This window comes from Cetorhinus maximus, chromosome 13 (assembly GCF_964194155.1).
Source record: "Cetorhinus maximus chromosome 13, sCetMax3.hap1.1, whole genome shotgun sequence".
NCBI classification, from domain to species: domain Eukaryota; kingdom Metazoa; phylum Chordata; class Chondrichthyes; order Lamniformes; family Cetorhinidae; genus Cetorhinus; species Cetorhinus maximus.
This window is the reverse complement of record NC_135891.1, coordinates 80,345,011-80,363,670: the sequence shown is the minus strand read 5'-3', so window position 1 is coordinate 80,363,670 and position 18,660 is coordinate 80,345,011. Positions and strand designations below refer to the sequence as shown.

The window sequence follows — 18,660 nt, the reverse complement described above, 5'->3', positions numbered from 1 at the left end:
TTTGTTTGATAATGCCCCTGTGAAGCGTCTTGGGAAATTTACAATTTAAATGTAAGTCGTTATTATTCCTTCAACATTGCTTAACCTTAACCCCAGAAGAGCAGCTCCTTTCTCCACTCATGAATTTTTCCATTCCCCCATCAGCCATCCCATAGTCTTTGGGTATTTGTGACCATTTTCCATTAGCCACATCTCTTTTGTTCAGTGCTGACTTGAGGTTCTGGGCAACGTGTTGAACTAGGAGTGGAAAACTGAGTAAGTCACTTCACTAAAGCTTTGAATGCTGCCAGAGAATGGAAGCTTTCATCCTCTCTCTCTGCAATCCAATGGCTCCATGTTAGAAATGAATGTGGTAGCCCTTGTGTGCAGAGGGGATTGAAATTTAACAGAATTAACTACTGCAGCCAATGAGCGTGTTTCTGCGTCATTTCCTGACATTCTCCTAAACTCTTCTGGCAAAATTATGACAGACAATTGGGAGAACACCACCAATGAAACATTTGAGGTGGAATTACAGTTGCAACATAAACACAGCAGCTAACTTGCGCAAAGAAAGATTTCACAAGCAGTAATAAATAAATGAACAGATAATCTGTTTTTTTTTTAGAAGTGATGTTGGTTCAAAGATAAATATTGGCCAGGTCATTGGCGAGAATTTACCTACTCTTCCTCAAAATAGTGCTATGGGATCGGAGAAGGCCTCAGTTTAATGTCTCAAATGAAAGACCACACCTCTGACAGTGCAGTGCTCCCTTAGTGCTGGACTGGAGTGTCAGCCCAGATTTTGTGCTACAAAGTCTCTGGAGTGGGATTTAAACCCACAATCTTCTGACTTAGAAGCAGGAGCCACAGTTGATACCTGACATTCAATGTTCAAGTGAAAAGGGAAGAGAAAGGTTCCATATCAGAAGTTGCTTCTCTTATTTATTGAGCAGATAACTTTATCCTCTATTTCCTTGCCCCAAAAAATCTGAAGCTAAAATACACATAGCTTTAAGATCAGGAAATAAACATACTGCTGCTCTTAATTCTACTGGGCAGCAGGCCCTGATAATGAACCCCTCTGTACAAACTTCAAATAGCCCACAGCATCATAGGGTACAGTAATGCTATTTATAGCTACAGCTCTATGGAATTTACATGCCTAACGTGTATTTCAGCAGTCGGCTGAACTGGGGCAGGGGGGTGAGGGAACATGATACTGAACACATAAATGGGACATGTAGCTCGAGATTGTGTTGGATCTGTGGAACCAATGACAAAAATATGGGAAGAAAAGGGAAAAAGAGTTCCACATTTTTCTTTAAAGAAAAACATACAAGAGAATCCTTCAGGATGATGTGTGAAAGGAATTGTCAACAACATGCATTTATAAAACATGGACAGAAACACCCCAAGGCAATTCAGAGATGGATTTGAACAAAAATGGTCTTCAAGCCAAAGGAGGAGATAAGGAGGGGTGACTGAAAGCTTGGTCAGAGAAGTGAATTTTAAGGAGGGTGTTAAAGAAAGAAAAGAGAGAGATGGTCAGGTTTTGAGAGCAAATTCAGAACATTGGGTCTCAATGGCCGAAGGCACAGCCATCACAGCAGGTATTCTCCCCACCCCCATTTTTTTGAACAAAAGAAAGTTAAATGAAATGAGAAATAACTTGTGTGTGGTCTGTCTGAAGCACAACATCTGCTAGGCCAAGTGGTCTCCATCTTCCAGTAACTAATCTCTGGCCAGCGCTTGCTTCTTTGCTAAAATTAGTTGGGTCCTGAATGATTAGCCATTTTTTATACTTTTCAATTAAAGAAAAATCTAGAGTCACAAAATGCTTTAACTGGTTCAAGAATAATTTTCTGTAACCAGATTAAAGAAAAAATTGTACTTGTACATGACAATGTTCTTCATATACAATTAATTACTTTGACAGTTACGGAAGCCAGAGGCCAACACAGCAGCCATCTTGCACACAATAAGATCCTACATAAAAAACAATTAAATGATTTTATCTGTTTTTGCATGGTGTTAGTCAAGGCAGGAATTCTGAAGCATTCGTTGATCCTCTTCGATTAGTGTCGTGGGATCTTTAAAATTAATTTACCAGAGCAGACAGTATTGACCTCCACTTAATGTCACATCTGAACAATAAAGAATGCCTGTTGGTATACTTTACATTCTCAAGTCCTAAATTGATACTTGAGTCATTTCTACTCCCCCACCCCACATGTACACAGACAGGTAGAGGTGAGACTATTACCCACTGAGCCAAGCAGAGTCTCATGAGATTAATATTTTTAAAAATCAAGTATTGAGGCTTTTCTGTCTCCTTTGATTTACTTCAGGATATACTTTAAAGATCACAGACCATGTATGTTGCAATAGGTACTCTAATGAGTCAAGTTTTGAGATTGCCTACAGGTAGTGTTGCACAATCAGAAATGCCTAGATGTGGAACTTACAAAATCTCAACTAAAACGTTAAATGCAGTACAAACCAAGCAAAGACGTGATTGTCAGTTGGAGGAGTTGCATAACTGAACGTACAGAAGAGTTTGGGTGCTTCAGATTTATGTATAGAACATAGGCAAAGAGAGAGATTCTGCTTTGGGTCAGGTCTGTCAACATCAGAAGCACAATATCCCACAGGCCTGAGATATTGCAGAGGTGCTTCAACCCAGATGGATGAAATCACAGGATGAAGGCCAGATAGTCAACAGTTCTGTTTTATTATTTCTCCTCCCCAATCCATCAGATTGGAGCAAATATAACATTCAAGAAGGGAGGGAGGCAGAAAACAAGAAACTATGGGCCAGTTAGCTTGATGTCCGTTGTGGAGAAGTTATTAGAATTGATCATTAAGGAGGTTATAGCTGGGCATTTAGAAGAGCTCAAGGCAATTGGGAAGAGTCAGCATCCTTTTGTGAAAGGAAAATCATGTTTAACCAATTTATTAGAGTTTTTTGAAGGAGTAACATCCTCAGTGGATAAAGGGGAGCCTGTAGACATACTGTACTTGGATTTCCAGAAGGCATTTGATAAGGTGGCACATCAAAGATTATTACGGAAAATAAAAATGCATGGTGTAGGGGTAAGATTTGCAAGGATAGAAGATTGGCTGGCTGGCAGAAAGTAGAGAGTACGCATAAATGGGTCTTTTTCGGGTTGGCAGGATGTGATGAGTGGAATCCCACAGGGATCTGTACTGGGGCCTCAACTTTTTACGGTTTACATCAATGACTTAAGATGAGGGGAGTGAAGACATAGTAGCTAAATTTGCAAGTGACACAAAGATAGGTAGGAAAGTATGTTGTGAAGAGGGCAAGAGGAGGTTGCAGATGGATTTAGATAGGTTGAGTGAGTGGGTGAAGATCTGGCAAATGGAGTTTAATGTAGGAAAATGTGAAGTTGTTCACTTTGGCAGGAAGAACCAAAAAGAAGAGTATTACTTAAATGGAGAATGACTGCATAATTCTGAGGTGCAGAGGGATCGAGATGTTCTAGTGCATGAGTCACAAAAAGTTAGTATGCAGGTACAGCAAGTAATTAAGAGGGCTAATGGGATGCTATCCTTTATTACATAGAAATCCATTCACAGCCTTTTTAAAAATGTATAAACTTTGACTAGGCACGGTGCTTATCCTGCCTATATATTCAATGCGCAGTCAGTGCAGAGTGGCTCTATGAGGTAAGAGTTTTTATTATTTCATATAAAACGAACCTTCCTCCTGACACTAGCTCCAAAGGGGAACCTATCAGGTTATTTAAAAGACAGGAAGAGAGTTTGCTGGTTTAATCCTTCCAGCTATTGAAACTGATTCTGGGCAGCTGTCAGAATAAACCCTCGGAGTTAGTATTCATTTTGATTCAAAGTGAGCATGACCTAAAGGCAACTTCGAACACAAGTAAGGCTTCAGCTGTGCAATTTGACTTGTTTCAGTATCAGTGTGGAGTGAGAGCTGTCATTCGCCTGATCTGAACATAAAAGTAAAGATGTTATGCTTCAGTTATACAGGGCATTGATGAGACTGCACCTCGAATACTGCGTGCAGATTTGGTCTCCTTATTTAAGGAAGGGTGTAAATGCACTGGAGGCGGTTCACTAGGTTGATATCTGGAATGAGTGTGTTGTCTTTTGAGGAAAGGTTGGACAAACTGGGCTAGTTTCTTCTGGAATTTAGGAGAGCGGGGAGCGATTTGATTAAAGTATACAAGGTCCTGAATGGCCTTGACAAAGTGGACGTCGAGAGGATGTTTCCTCTTGTGGGTGAGTCCAGAACTAGGGGGCACTGTTTTAAAATTAGGGGTCACCCTTTTAGGACAGAGATGAGGAGAATTTTTTCTCTGAGGGCTGTGCAACTTTGGAATTCTCTGCCTCAGTAGGTGGTGGAGGCAGAGGCGGTGGTGGGGGGGGGCGGGGGGGCGTCATTGAATATTTTTAAGGCAGAGGTAGATAGATTCTTGTTAGGCAAGGGAATCAAAGGTTATTGGGGTTAGATGGGAATGTGGAAATCGAAACACAAGATCAGCCATGATCTTATTGAATGGCGGGGGCAGGCTTGAGGGGCCGAATGGTCTTATCCTGTTTCTATTTCTTATGTTCTTATCCCCATACTCCCATTGGGGTACAGTCCAATGTGGCAAAATGACTATTAATCTCGTGAGCCTTGAGATCAAGCTTCAGGAAAATAATTGTCTGAGGTGTTCGAGATGATGGCTGACTCCAGTCACATCTCCCCCCAAGAGCGAGCCCATGCATTCATTATTCCATTTTTTATTGTATCCCAAAGGAAAAAGAAATCAATTTCTTTCAGGACTGCAGTTATACATGTGCCAGTGAGATTTTCCTAAACATAATAAACCAGAAAATATTAGAAGTTTACAGATCTGTGAAAAGATAAAAGGCCAAGTAATGTTTTGAGTGTACATCAAAGTTCTGGTCTAACGTCTCAGTAAACTTTCTTTTGTGTTTTCAGAGATTTACAGGCCCACTCTGTATATCCAACATTTTCTGGTTTTACTTCAGATTTCCAAAATCCAAAGGTTTTTTCCACTTCTAATTTCTTAATTGTTCTTATTAAAGTTTTTCCTCATAGGGAAATGTCTATCTTGGCTGAACTAGGATGAATATCCATATGTCCACTTTTGCAGGAAGAAAAGAAAAGCAGTATACTATTTAAATGGAGAGATTGCAGAGCTTGGTGGTACGGAGGGACCTGGGTGCCCTGGTACAGGAGTCACAAAAAGTTAGCATGCAGGTGCAGCAAGTGATTAGGAAGGCAAATATAATGTTGGCACTTACTGCAAGGGGAATGGAATATAAAAGTAGAGAAGTTTTATTGCAGCTATACAGGGTCTTGATGAGACTACATCTGGAATACGGTGGACAGTTTTGGTCTCCTTATTTGAAAAAAGAATAAAATTGCGAGAGAAGCAGTTCAGAGAAGATTCACATGACTTATTCCTAGTATAAAGGGCTTGTCCAATGAGGAATGGTTGAACAGGTTGGGACTATACCTGTTGGAGTTTAGAATGATGAGAAGTGATTTTATTGAAACATATGATCCTGAGGAGACTTGATAGGGCAGATACTGGGGCGGATGTTTACTCTGGCAGGTGAGACTAGAACTAGGGGACACAGTTTAAAAATAAGAGGTCTCCCTTTTAAGATGGAGACAAGAAAAAACTTTTTTCTCTCTGTGGGATTCTCTTCCCCAGAAAGCAGTGGAGGCTGGGTTATTGAATTTATTCAAGGCTGAGTTTGATAGATTTTTGAAGGCAAACAAGTCAATGGTTATGGGAACAGACAGGAAATTGAAGGTTGAGACCACAATCAGATTAGCCATGATCTTATTGAATGGCACAGCACGCTTGAAGGGTTGAATGGCCTACTCCTGCTCCTAAGTCCTATGTTTCTATATCACAACTAAGCCCCCCACCTTGTTAATTCCCGAAGACCAAATGACTGTAAATGTAAAATTCAGCCTTTTGGCCTTTGTCTCATCACATGATAAGAAAGCTCACGTCATATTCAGGAATGGATGGGCGACTTTTCAATATCATGGGAGTTAACTGATAGATTTCCTAAACTCTTGTTGAATGCAGAAGTCTGCAAGGTACCCAACCTATCACAGACCTCTCCCCACACCTTCCCCACCTCTATGGCTGCTTAAAACTTATTACATCTCAAACTTTTCCCAGTTCTGATGAAAGGTCATTGACCCAAAACTTTAATTATTTCTCTCCCCACCGATGCTACCTAACCTCCTGCAACTGTCCAGCATTTACTATTTTCATCTCAGATTTATGGATTCTGCAAAATTTTGCTTTTGCTAAACTAATGTCCTTTCCTGCTGAATGGTGAATAGACAATCTTTGCAGAACCCTTGCATCCAGTGTGAGCAGTGAATACCTTCAGGTTAATATGGAATGCAATACAACTTCTAAGTGTTAAAAGCATAATAACAGCTTCCTCTAATTTGTCCCAGCAACGTATCTTAAACCTTAATCTCAGGCAATCAATATTTTACACAGTGAATTTTCATTGATTCATACCCTCCAGCCTTATGGCTTCTCTGCAAGACCAGCAACTTGTTAAGGAAAAGAAAGATCTTATGCTTCTGTAGCACCCTTTCTCAGGACTTCCTAAAGTGCTTTAACAACCAAACAATTACTTCTGAAACAAAAACAAAAATACCTGGAAAAACTCAGCAGGTCTGGCAGCATCTGCGGAGAGGAACACAGTTAATGTTTAGAGTCCGCATGACTCTTCAACAGAACTAAGGAAAAATAGAAAAGGGGTGAAATATAAGCTGGTTTAATTGGTGGGGGGGGGGAGAGACAAGAAGAGCTGGATAGAGGGCCAGTGATAGGTGGAGATAACCAAAAGATGTCACAGACAAAAGGACAAAGAGGTGTTGAAGGTGGTGATGTTATCTAAGGAATGTGCTAATTAAGGGTAGAAAGCAGGACGAGCAAGGTACAGATAGCCCTAGTGGAGGTGGGGTGGGGTGAAGGAATCGAAAAAGGCTAAAAGGTAGAGATAAAACAATGGATGGAAATACATTTACAGTCACTGAGGAAGGAAATATGGCTGTGAAAGCGGGTTTTAGTAAACACCTTGTCAAACACCAGGAAAGAAATGGAAAGCAATGAAGGTGAACAAGGCAAAAGAGAGATACAGAAATCCTGGCAGAGAGAAGAGCAAAACTTCTTCAAGGTAGGCATTCGTTGAAGAGAAGTGCAGTCAATTAAACACTAAGATAAAAGCAAAAAACTGCGGATGCTGGAAATCCAAAACAAAAATAAAAATACCTGGAAAAACTCAGCAGGTCTGGCAGCATCTGTGGAGAGGAACACAGTTAATGTTTCGAGTCCGCATGACTCTTCAACATAACTAAGGAAAAATAGAAAAGGGGTGAGATATAAGCTGGTTTAAGGGTTGGTGGGGGGGGGGGGGGCTGCGTGTGTGTGTGTGGGACAAGACCCAGCACTAGGGCTATCTGTACCTTGCTCGTCCTGCTTTCTACCCTTAATTAGCACATTCCTTTAGATAATATCACCACCTTCAATACCTCTTTGTCCTTTTGTCTGTGACATCTTTTGGTTATCTCCACCTATCACTGGCCCTCTATCCAGCTCTTTTTGTCCCACCCCGCCCCCCTTAAACCAGCTTATTTCACCCCTTTTCTATTTTTCCTTAGTTCTGTTGAAGAGTCATGTGGACTCGAAACGTTAACTGTGTTCCTCTCCACAGATGCTGCCAGACCTGCTGGGTTTTTCCAGGTATTTTTGTTTTTGTTTTGGATTTCCAGCATCCACAGTTTTTTGCTTTTAAATTACTTCTGAAGTGTAGTTGCTGTTGGAATGCAGGGTGACACAGCTGCAAATTTGCACACAGCAAACTTCCCACAACAGCAATGAGATAAATAACCGGATTATCTGTCTTTGGTGGTGTTTTGAAGGTTAAATGTTGACTAGAATTCTTGGAGTGCCTCCCTGCTCTTCTTTTAGTGTCGTGGGGTAATTTACCTGTAAGGGTAGACGTGGCCCCAGTTTAAAATGTCATCCAAAAGACAGCACCTTTGGTCAGCCGAGACATGTGATTAAGTCTCCAGGACTCTCAACATTTGTACTTGGAGATGAGAGTGCTATTATTGACCCTGATAGTCCTAATTATCGATACCTTTCAAGCTTTTACACAATTTAGAAACAGTTAGAATACTGTTCTCAAAAGGTGCAGTACCAGCACTGCATGGATACAAATAATGTTGTTGCCCAAGGTTGCTACCCCTTGTTTCATGACATCTTGGCAACTTTTTTAGGTCTTAAGTCTTGCTTGTTGTCCTCCAACTCTGGTCCACATAGTAGTACCCCTGCCACTGATTGTGGCAGAGCCTTTTGCCATCTTGGTGTATTAGCTTCTGATACTAGCTCCCTAAGTCACCTCAAAACCTACCGTCTATACTCCTATAAAAGTCGATTTCATGTAAAGGTCAACCCTATGATTTTTGGGCTAAAAAAATTGTAGTTTTTCATTTGCCTCATGTAAAAGTCGACCCTAGCTTCTCAGGGATCAAAGCCTGAAAATTTCAGAATCAAAGTCTAATCTCTACAATCACATCAAAAACCTCAATTCGTTAAAAAAATTACACTTAACTGTATTTCTTCCAGTTTCTACTTGTCAATTAAAACAGGAATAGAGATTGTGATTTTTGGAGGGTAGAAAGTAAACAGCAAACATGGAAACAGGGTGCAGAGGCTAACTTCCAAAGCAAACATTAAATAAATGAACGCCCGTGCCATGTGTACTCCACTATTGCCCTCAGCCTTCCTGGGGGGAGGAGCCTCAGGCCTTGCCAACCGGGCCCTTGTGAATGCCGATTCACTGCAATCCACCAAGGCCTAGGTCAAGGGTTGGAGGCCATCAGCGTGACATTTTCTAATGGCGCAACCCTTCCCTTCCCCTTAACAGAGAGGCAGAGGAACAGAGAGAAACAGAGAGACAGACAAGAAAGAATTTGTGTGGGCACCGCTTCCTCCATTACCTTGTGGATTCTTTTGAGAGACATTTTAGGTGTGCCAGTTGGGTGTTTTGGTTGAAATTAAGCCCCCTTAAAAACATTACCAGCATCAAAAATCACCCCCTTAAACTTTTGCCTAAAAAGATTTTATAACTTCAACTTTTATATGGGTATATAAGGTATCCTTTTGACCAATATCTGTCATCATTCCTAACTCTTCTATCACTGCCTGGAATCTGCATTCTGCCATGAGGCATCTTGATTTTTTTTTTATTCTGATAAAAATGTAAGTTGTTGCTTCATGCAAAATGGTGATTCCCACAATATAAAGGCGAGAAGCTTCTGAAATAAATACAGCAATTTCATTACAAGAATGACAGAGTTTTACAAAGATCTGCTTTCAAATCACTGGACCAACAAGATTGGGAGATGGTGCTGAATGAAGGCTTTTGCAAGGAGAGATTTTTTAATGCACTGCCCTCTAAAAGACAATTATGTTTTACACTTATCCCTCGTCTTATGGTATCACTTAATGTACTACCTCCAATTCATATTCCATTTTCCATACTTTGCAACTATCATTTATTTGTCTAGTGCAGTATTACAGTTGTTGATCTTTGTCCTGCATTACCTTGGGAACAGAGAGTGTGGGAGTGGGGGGCAGGGGCTTAGCATAATAAAAGTGTGTCGATTGCACATCAGAGTCTAATGCATTTCAATCTGCTTCGCTAATGTGTGCATTTTATCAAACAGAGCTCATAGATTCTCAAACTGACCAAGGGATCTATCTGTGCAGGAAACGTGTAGGTGACTCTGATAACTGCTGTGTGGGTAAGAGAGGGGTTCCTCAGTACCTGGGTGGTACTGAGTTCACCCCACCTTGTTCAAACTCTAGCGTGCAGTTGGATTAGCTGATTCCTCCTGGGACACCAGTTAGGGAGCTGTAATTAGCTTCTCACTGGACATGAGGCAAAAACAAAAAAAGTGAGCTGGGGCTCTCATTCCTAATCATTACCCAGTAACCCCTGATGGACTATGGTTGCCTATGTTCTTCCTTAATTTTGTTTTTGTGTATATCAATTCACCCAATGTCAACATCAAGCACTGCCCGGGTACTACAGAATGAAGCTTATTATCCTCCAAAACAACCCTACTGCCTCAATGGCAGTTCTGGCATTTCTCACACCAGCAATCCTGTGAAAGGCTGATAATCAGTGCCAAATGAAAGTTTTGTACTATAGACCCGTGAACTAGATTGAAAGTTTGGACCTATGATTACCAAATCTCTCCACCACTAGGTTTTCCTCATGTCATGTCTAGACCTGTTGTCAACTTTAAAAAAGAAAATCAGTTTTGCGATATGGGCGTCGTCAAGGCCAGCATTTATTGCCCATCCCTAGCTGCCCTCGAGAAGGTAGCAGTGAGCCACCTTCTTGTTTCACTGCATTCTGTGAGGTGAAGGTACTCCCACAGTGCTGTTAGGTAGGGAGGATTTTGAACCAGCAACAAGGAACGAATGGCAACATATTTCCAAGTCAGGATAGTGTGAGACTTGGACTTAAGTGTTCCCATGCACCCGTTGTCCTTGTCCTCTTCCTAGTTAGTAGACATCAAGGGTTTAGGAGGCTGATTGTTGATTAGTCAACAACTGCATTTTTATGTCATCGTGAAACTACCAAGATGGTAGCAGGTGAATTAGAGTTTTTTTTATATTGTCCAGCAACTCCTAGGTTCCTATGAAACCGCCAAAGATATGGACCTTCTCTGTCAGCAAACCCAAGTACAGGATACAAAAGGCCAGCATCTAACCCATTGCATCTGTCCACGACCAACCGACAGACAGGCACAAAGTACAGGATGAGTCTCAGCTGTGAGAGCCTCCAATACTCTACCAGTAGTCTGTCTGGGCTTGCATATAAAGGCCAGCTATGAGGAAAGAGAGGGTTGTTGACATTCTCGAGCATGTGACAGGTCCTTCGGGAAAAGTACAACGATTACAGGTTAGCAACCTTCCCAGCCTCTTAGAAAACAATAAGTTAAAATTACCACAGTAGCTGTCACCTACAATCCGGGTCCTTTTAAGTGACAGTACTGCCCATTTTCTAGATATTTAGAAGGTATTCCGAACAATGCTAGTAACAAGCATTTCATACTTTTATGTTCACCTGGTTGCACTGACATTTCATAAGTCCACCTCTCTCCTTCCCTCTCATCATGTTCAAGTACACTCAGTTCCAATTAGGGCAGATGAAGTTGAACTGAATCCTCTTCACCCCAATAACGCCCCCAACCTGGTTTATATGGAGACAATATGATGTGTAATTAAAGGTGACTCCTGACATGGACATTCCAGAAATTGTGGATATTTGCTCCTCATTCTGCAAGGGCTCATCTGTGGGTTTGCTGACCAGAGTCCAGTGTGTTTTACTTCACCTTCATATGATTATAGAGGTGGTGAATATCACACATTCAGATTATGTTCAGAAAAATTAAGTGCAAATCACACTGCAGTAACAGACATTTCCTCATCCAAGAAATGCTCGATCCCTATTGCTCTTGAAGTGGTACAAGTTACTGCACTAAGACATATAACCTCACTGCACAAAAGGTGGCTATCTGGTCCATCATCCCTGTACTGGTTCTTTAAAAGATCTATTAAATTAGTCCCGCTTTCCACGTTCTTTCCCTGTGGGCCTGCAATTTTATTTTTAAAAGTTATTACTGAATCAGCTTCCACCACCTTTTCAGACACTGCATGCCAATCATAACTCTCTACTTACCAAAATAAACTCTTCATCTCATCTCTGCCTCTTTTGGGAATTACCCCAAATCTGTGTTCTCTGGTTACCAATCTTTCCTAATTGCTTCATAATTTTGAACACCACTATTAAGTCTCCTTTGAACTTTCTCTGCTCTAAGGACATTCCCACTTCCTCCACATAATTCGTCCCTCATCACCTGTAGCATTCTGGTAAATCTCCACAGCAATCTTACTAAGGCCTTGACATCCTTCCTAAAGTGTGGTGCCCAGAATTGGTCACAATATTCCAGTTGAGACCTAAGCAGCCATGTATGTCATAGAAACAGGTCATTTGGCCCCACTATGCTTCATCTGACCCTGTCAGCATATCCTCCTATTTCTCTCATTAGGCGATGTAACTTGGTCTGGGAATTCTAGCACTTCAATAAAGCTTTAGGCAAAACAAAAAACTAGACTCACAGGTGTGACTTATATATCAAACTTGACTGTACTTTACATATGATCTAATCAGCAAAAATCTAATGTTAATATAGTACCAGTCAGTCACAAGATGCTGCTACTATTCGGGTGAAACAGCATGAAGCAGCTTTCATACCCTGAGACTGCATCATAATCAAGTAGACCTCATTAGCCATAATGACCAGGAAATAGCTACTTTCTTTTTAAATATGTATGCATTTAAAATCAAAACATCAAGTACCTAGGAATGATTCAACAGCTGTAACCATCGCATCCTGACTGCTTTAAGTCTCACTTTGAACCACCATAGTTAGTTTACAAGTTTCTTCTTGGATTCCAGACCCTGATGGTTTACTGCCAGGCAAAATGTCAACAAACACACTTGCTTAGGTCTGCACATAATCTAACACTCAATCTCCTTCCCATGAGCATCAGCCTCCCCCAAAGCGCAGGGGAGTTCTGCATTTTAACAGTAATTTCTCCTCCCAAAAACTGTACACATCAAAAATGGAGCAACATCACATGAGGTTCGGGGGTGGGGGGAGGTAGGATTAGAACTGCTCACTCCTTGCTTTTGCGGAGTCTGGTGTCATCCAGAGGCCTCGACTGCGTTAGAGCTTCCTGCCCCTCCATTCCAACTTTTACTGCACCTGATGAGATGCTGCTTCTGGGACCAACTTGTTTTTGCATTGCTGGCAATTAAGGAACACAAGCTGCTGTGCTCAAAAACCACTGGAACGCTTCCTTGGCACCTGGGAATGCTTCGTTTATGTCAGCCCTTTTTGGTTTCCATCAGGAGGCTGAGACTAAATCACGAGCAGCCGGTCAGTGTGTGCACTTACCGGGATAGACAGCCGTCTTTTACACAGACGGCACTTTTTTTTTAAAAAAGGCACAATCAACTTTCCTGTGGCCTTCTGACATCCAGTTACGTGACTCAGTAACAGAGGCCCTGGCTCCAGTCCAGTGACAACTGCTTATAGAAAAGTGAAAGTGGATGTCAGCGCCGACAGACTACAAGCAGCTCTGACCAGCAGCTTTTCATGGATGACATTCAGCTTCTCTCAACTTCCGGTTTACTAAAGTTGTATGAAAAAAGACTGTGCCGTGCAACATGATCCAATGCAAATATTTATATTCTTAAAAAGAAATTGCAGGAGGTTTTCTCCTGGGATTTAAGGGGGAAGTAAACTTAGCTGTAGATTTTTAAATGATTATAGCTATCAACTCATTTCAATAACCTGTTCAAATACCTTCATACTGACTTCAATATAGATTCCATTCCAGAGTGCAGTTTTAATGTTGGGGATTGTGCACCTATCTGGATTTCACAGAACTTCATTTCACCAATATCACTCGGAGGCCATCCACACCAAGAGTTAGGGGAAGAGAAGCTACTGCATTGTTTTTTTAAAAACAGAACCCCAGAATAGCTGAAAGATATATATTTTATTTATTAATATGTCAGGCATGGTGCAGTTGATAGCACTCTTGCCTCAGAGTAGGAATGTTGTCCATTCCAGAGCCTTGGGCATAAAATCTTGGCTGACCCTCCAGTGCCGTCTTTTGAATGAGACATTACTTAAGGCTCAGTCTGCCCTTTTAGGTGGATGCAAAAGATTCCATGGCAGTGTTTTGAAGAGTAGGGCAGCTCTCCCATGCGTCCCATCAACACTTATCCCTCAACCAACATCAGTTAAAACCAATTACCTGATCATTTATCCCATTGTTATTTGTGGGAGCTTGCTGTCACATTTCCTACATTACAACACTGACTACACTTCAGTAAGTACTTCATTGGTTGTAAAGCACTTTGGGATGTCCTGATTATGTACTCAAGTTTCTGGAGTGGAACTTGAACTCAACTTTCTGAGTCAGAGGTGAGACTGAGGCACAGCTGATATCTCAAGACCATGATGTCATGACAAAAGACACAATGAACACAACTTTGAGGGTTCAAAGCATTTCTGGGCCAATGTCGACTTAGCTCTTGTTCTGATGTTTGTGTGTAGGAACCAATGGTTAATTAAAAGTAACCAGGTCAACATAAATGTAAAAATAATTTGGGTGTGGGGTTGGCGAGGAAATAAACCAAAATAAGAGACATTTATACAAATTCTGCAATTAATAGAATTTGTAGGGCCAACACACATTTACCACATGAAATTCTACCTTGTGTTCAGCCATAATGCTATCCATGTGCAACAATAAAAAAGCAGCTGGAGATTCAAGAGCACACACAGGGGTGACATTTTTTAAAAGGACATCACTTGAAATGCAGAACTCCCAGACAGCCTCATCACCTCAAACCCTGCCCCTACCTGTAGCTATCTAATGGCCACAAGGCATTAATTAACACTTTCTGCACTGAGGCTACAATCAGGGGTATCTGTTCTGAGGGAAGGTCATCAACTTGAAACAATGCATGAAATTTAATGTGGGCAGCAGGAGGCCGGTTTGGAAGAGCACCGATGGAATCAAGTTCCTAATTGGCAGTGGGAATCTTGCCACCCAGGCCCCTCCCAGGGTCATTTAATTGCAGCACTGCCATGTCTGGGACAGGTATCCCTCCCCCGAGAGCTGCCAGCCAATCAGAGACCAGCAGCTCTGCAGTATCAGCACTGCCACCAAAAGCAGTGGTCATTGCTGGTATTGCAGTGGGGCCGACTCAGGATCGGTGATGAATCCCCCAGAGAGCTAAGTGGGGCGGGATGGCATTCCTCAGGGAGGGGGCACCATTCAGGTGGGAAGGGGAAGAGGGGTGGTCGACAGCAAGGGCAGGGGATGGCTTCCTTTGGGACCACCCTTCTCAATTCCAGGTCCCTCAATTGGGCACAGAGTGCCTGAGAATGAGTGACATCCCGGCCCCTTGAAGGCCGCAGGCAAACACCATAGATTTTGCTGGGCAGCCTCCCCAAATGGAGTATCCTTAACTTGCCCTGGTTGAATAGCAGTGGCAGTGGGATGAGGCCCTTAAGTAGCCATTTAAGGGCTGCAGTTGGCCTCTGGGTTGAAAGACCACCCACAAGCCTTCCCACCCTGGACTTAATTGGAGAGAAGGGGGTGAGCCACTCTCCCACCTGATTACATCCCCCAACCTCCGAACGTGCCTCTGGAGCAGAACATTAAATTCCACCCATTAACTGTGTTTTTCACTCTACACAAATATTGTCAGACCTGCTGAGTGTTTGCAGCACTTTCTGTTTTTGCTTCAGATTTCCAGCATCCGCAGTATTTTGCTCTCCTATGATCAGGGACACTCATTTTACAACCACTGAGACAGCCAAAGTCCATTTTTATTACAAGAGATTCTGGAATTTTAACTGGCTTTTCAGGAATCAGATACTGGAATTTCATCTATTTTTCCTTGAAAGTTGTAAATCAGTGGCTTCAGTAAGTGAAGTCCATTGAGTAGCCAGCTTCATTCATTTTTGTAATGCCTTTCTGTGCTCTCAGCAGCCATCACTCAAAATGCTAACTCAGGACACTGGCTTACTGCGAGTGAAATATCATTTTTATTGCACCAGGGTTATGCTTTCAGTGAAAACTGTGAACTTCTCTATAATGTACAAAATGACCAATATTCCCTCTAATCGCAGCCATTAATTTGAAGAGTTCAATGCAGCGTTTATTCAATAGTATTGTGATATCTTTACTGATGCTCTGTAGATCAAATTTTACATCCATCTATCGAAGACCAATGGCCTTGCACCCAAGACGTCTCTGTTCCAGCAGTGCCTGTACTTTCCCTGTTATATCATCCAGCACAGATACACTTTTAAAGAACTGGGCTTAATATTCAGCCGTTTTCCACTTTATAAAAACAAGCTTTTTTAAAACTGCTGCTTAGTTCCTTGAACAATATTCTCCCAACAAAATCCTGGAGCAACTATATTGACCGGGGTGTATTAAGGTACAGGTATTAAGCATCAGCAATGGCTCAGTGCTAGCACACTCACCTCGGAGTCAGAAGATTCAAGTCCCACTCTAGACACTTGAGCACATAATTTCAGTACTGCAGTATTGAGGGAGTGTTGCACTCAGAGGTGCTATCTTTCGAATGAGAAGTTAAACTGAGGCCCTGTCTACCCTCTCGGGAGGATGTAAAAGATTTCATGGCACTATTCAAAGAAGAGCAGCGGAATTCTTATTTTTAGCCCTGACCAACATTTATCCCTCAAACAAAAATTAAAACAGATGATCTGGTTATATATTTCATTGCTGTTTGTGGGAGCTTACTGTGTACAAATGGATTCCCCCCATTTCCAAATTGCTTCCTTGAACATCCTGAAAGGTTGTGAAAGGTGCTATAAAAATGCATGTTCTTTCTTTAATGAATGCTTATTTGCAGACTCAGAAAATTCATGTCCAGGTTATGGAGATCAATTGCATATATAAAACACACCGGTTCACCGGGACAGATTTGAAAGTGGAGAGGATGCACCAGTCAATGGCTGCTCACAACCTGCCCACTTTCCAACTATACTTCTTGTAGACTTAGGAGTAGATGCAATTTAATGCAGATTTATTGATTGTGGTATCCTCTCCAATGTGCCAGGATTCCATTAAGCTATGACAACATTCTGCTTTAAAAATTTAAAAGAATTGTTCGGAATAGACAGAGACAACCATGTGTTAAAATTGTAAAAGCTATTCCATGCCCAGAGGGGTGTAGTCACGATTGCAATATAGGAAACATAGCAGTTAATTTATGCACGGGTCCCTGAAACAGAAATATGATATTGACCAGCTAATTTTTAAAAAAACTGATGTTGATTGAGGGATAAACCAGCGAGAACTCGCGTGCTATTCCTTGCTGTGGAATCTTTAACATCTTCGCAAGAGGATAGATGGGGTCTCGGTTTAAGTTGGCAGAAAATTTGTGTGGAGCATAAAACGCCAGCATAGCTGTCTCTGTTTCTGCATAGTAACTTTCTATGTAACACTGAGCTCCGTGAAAATCAGCTCTATACTGCAGAGATCAGTGTCCAATGCAAATATTGTAAAGTAGGGGCGGGGGAGGGGGAAGGGTGGTAGTACATGGAGCTTTCCTGAGATGGGAGCTATTTTTGTTAAGAAAACGTATTTGATTATGCAAATCATCTTTTGGAATGCACCATGAAAGGAAGCTGATGGGAGTGGGAATGGGCTGGGCAGAGGTGGATATGGTGGGGGGGGGGGGGGGGGCACGGGATGGGGGGAAGCGACCATGTTGAAAGATCAAGGAGTGGACTTTTGACAGCTGAAAGGCATGGACATGTGTGATGTATGGCTAAAGACGGATGGGTAGTCCATAATCCAGGAGCTGTGCCACTTTGCTCCTCCATACCTTCCAGAGGCCTGTTTCAAAGGCATTGAGCAGGTTGCTCATTCCCCTGCCAGCCTGATATGATGCATATCTCAGGGAGGTCCATGGACTATCTTACTTTAAAGCACAACAAAAGCTCTGTTTTACAGTAGTAGATTAGAGAAAGATGGAGAACAGGCACTAAAGACCATTAAAGGATACATGACATTAAAGATTTAGTAGGCCCTAATGGACATAATGAGAGCTTTTTATATTTTCTGTTTCCATTACTGTGGCTAATAGAAATAGATATGTTTCGGAGTAGACTCAATGCTTCTTGTATGTTTTAAAAGTCAGCAACTTTCTGCCTAAACTGAAATGATGACTTTCCTTTAGCTAAAAGAATGCACTTGCCATCTTAGCCTCTCGTATGAGATATTTTCCATTTAATTATTTTAAACCCAGGCTTACTGCAGTCAATAGTATTACCTCCTAGGCCCCCTAGTTCTGTCTTAATTAGGATCAACCAACAAGGCACACACCAGCAACTGAATCTATGGTCTTCTTGGTTTGCAGGACTCGATTCCACTCTGGACAACTGTGCTATCGGGGGATTATTAACAGATTTCAACAGGCCGAATTCTGTGGCTGCTTTGGTAATTAGTGACTATGAAGAGAGAAAAAACAACAGCACTGCCAAGAACCTTTGCATCAAGTAAACCAATCACAGTCCAAGAGAAAAAGCTCAAGAATCCTCTACATCGATCGGCCACTGAATGACTGGACAGTGTTGCCACCATTTATTTTTGTCTGTAGTGCTTCTTGTAATGAGAAAAACGTTAGTCCTGGCACACAATTGGATATCAAGGGTAACTAGTATAAATGCAACGAGAGACAGGTAACTAAAGATTGTATTGCTGTAGCATCATTCAAAACTTCAGGACATCCTGGAGAACTTTACAGCCAATGAATCATTTTTGAAATGTAGTCACTGTTGTATTGTTGGAAATGCAGCAGCCAATTTGCACACAGCATGGTCACAGAGTGATAATAATAAATGGAAACTCCTGATGATACGAGATTATTTTTTGCTTTGAGTTCCAAACTGGGACAAAGAGATAGTAACTGTTTCCCTGAATCAACATT

The 18,660-nt window shown here is 41.7% G+C and overlaps 1 protein-coding gene across 5 annotated transcripts in view; it reads right to left on the bottom strand.

The window, feature by feature from the left end:
* LOC144688748 (zinc finger and BTB domain-containing protein 7A-like) overlaps positions 1–18,660 on the bottom strand; it is a 185,703-nt gene that overhangs the window by 42,828 nt on the left and 124,215 nt on the right. The window contains exon 2 of one of the 5 annotated variants that reach the window (XM_078555661.1): positions 11,161–11,298. The exons of 3 other annotated variants lie outside the window; for them this stretch is intronic. The gene's annotated coding sequence lies outside the window, so the exon portion shown is untranslated. The remainder of the gene's footprint in view (positions 1–11,160; positions 11,299–18,660) is intronic. One more of the 5 variants, XM_078555662.1, reaches the window with a different exon arrangement.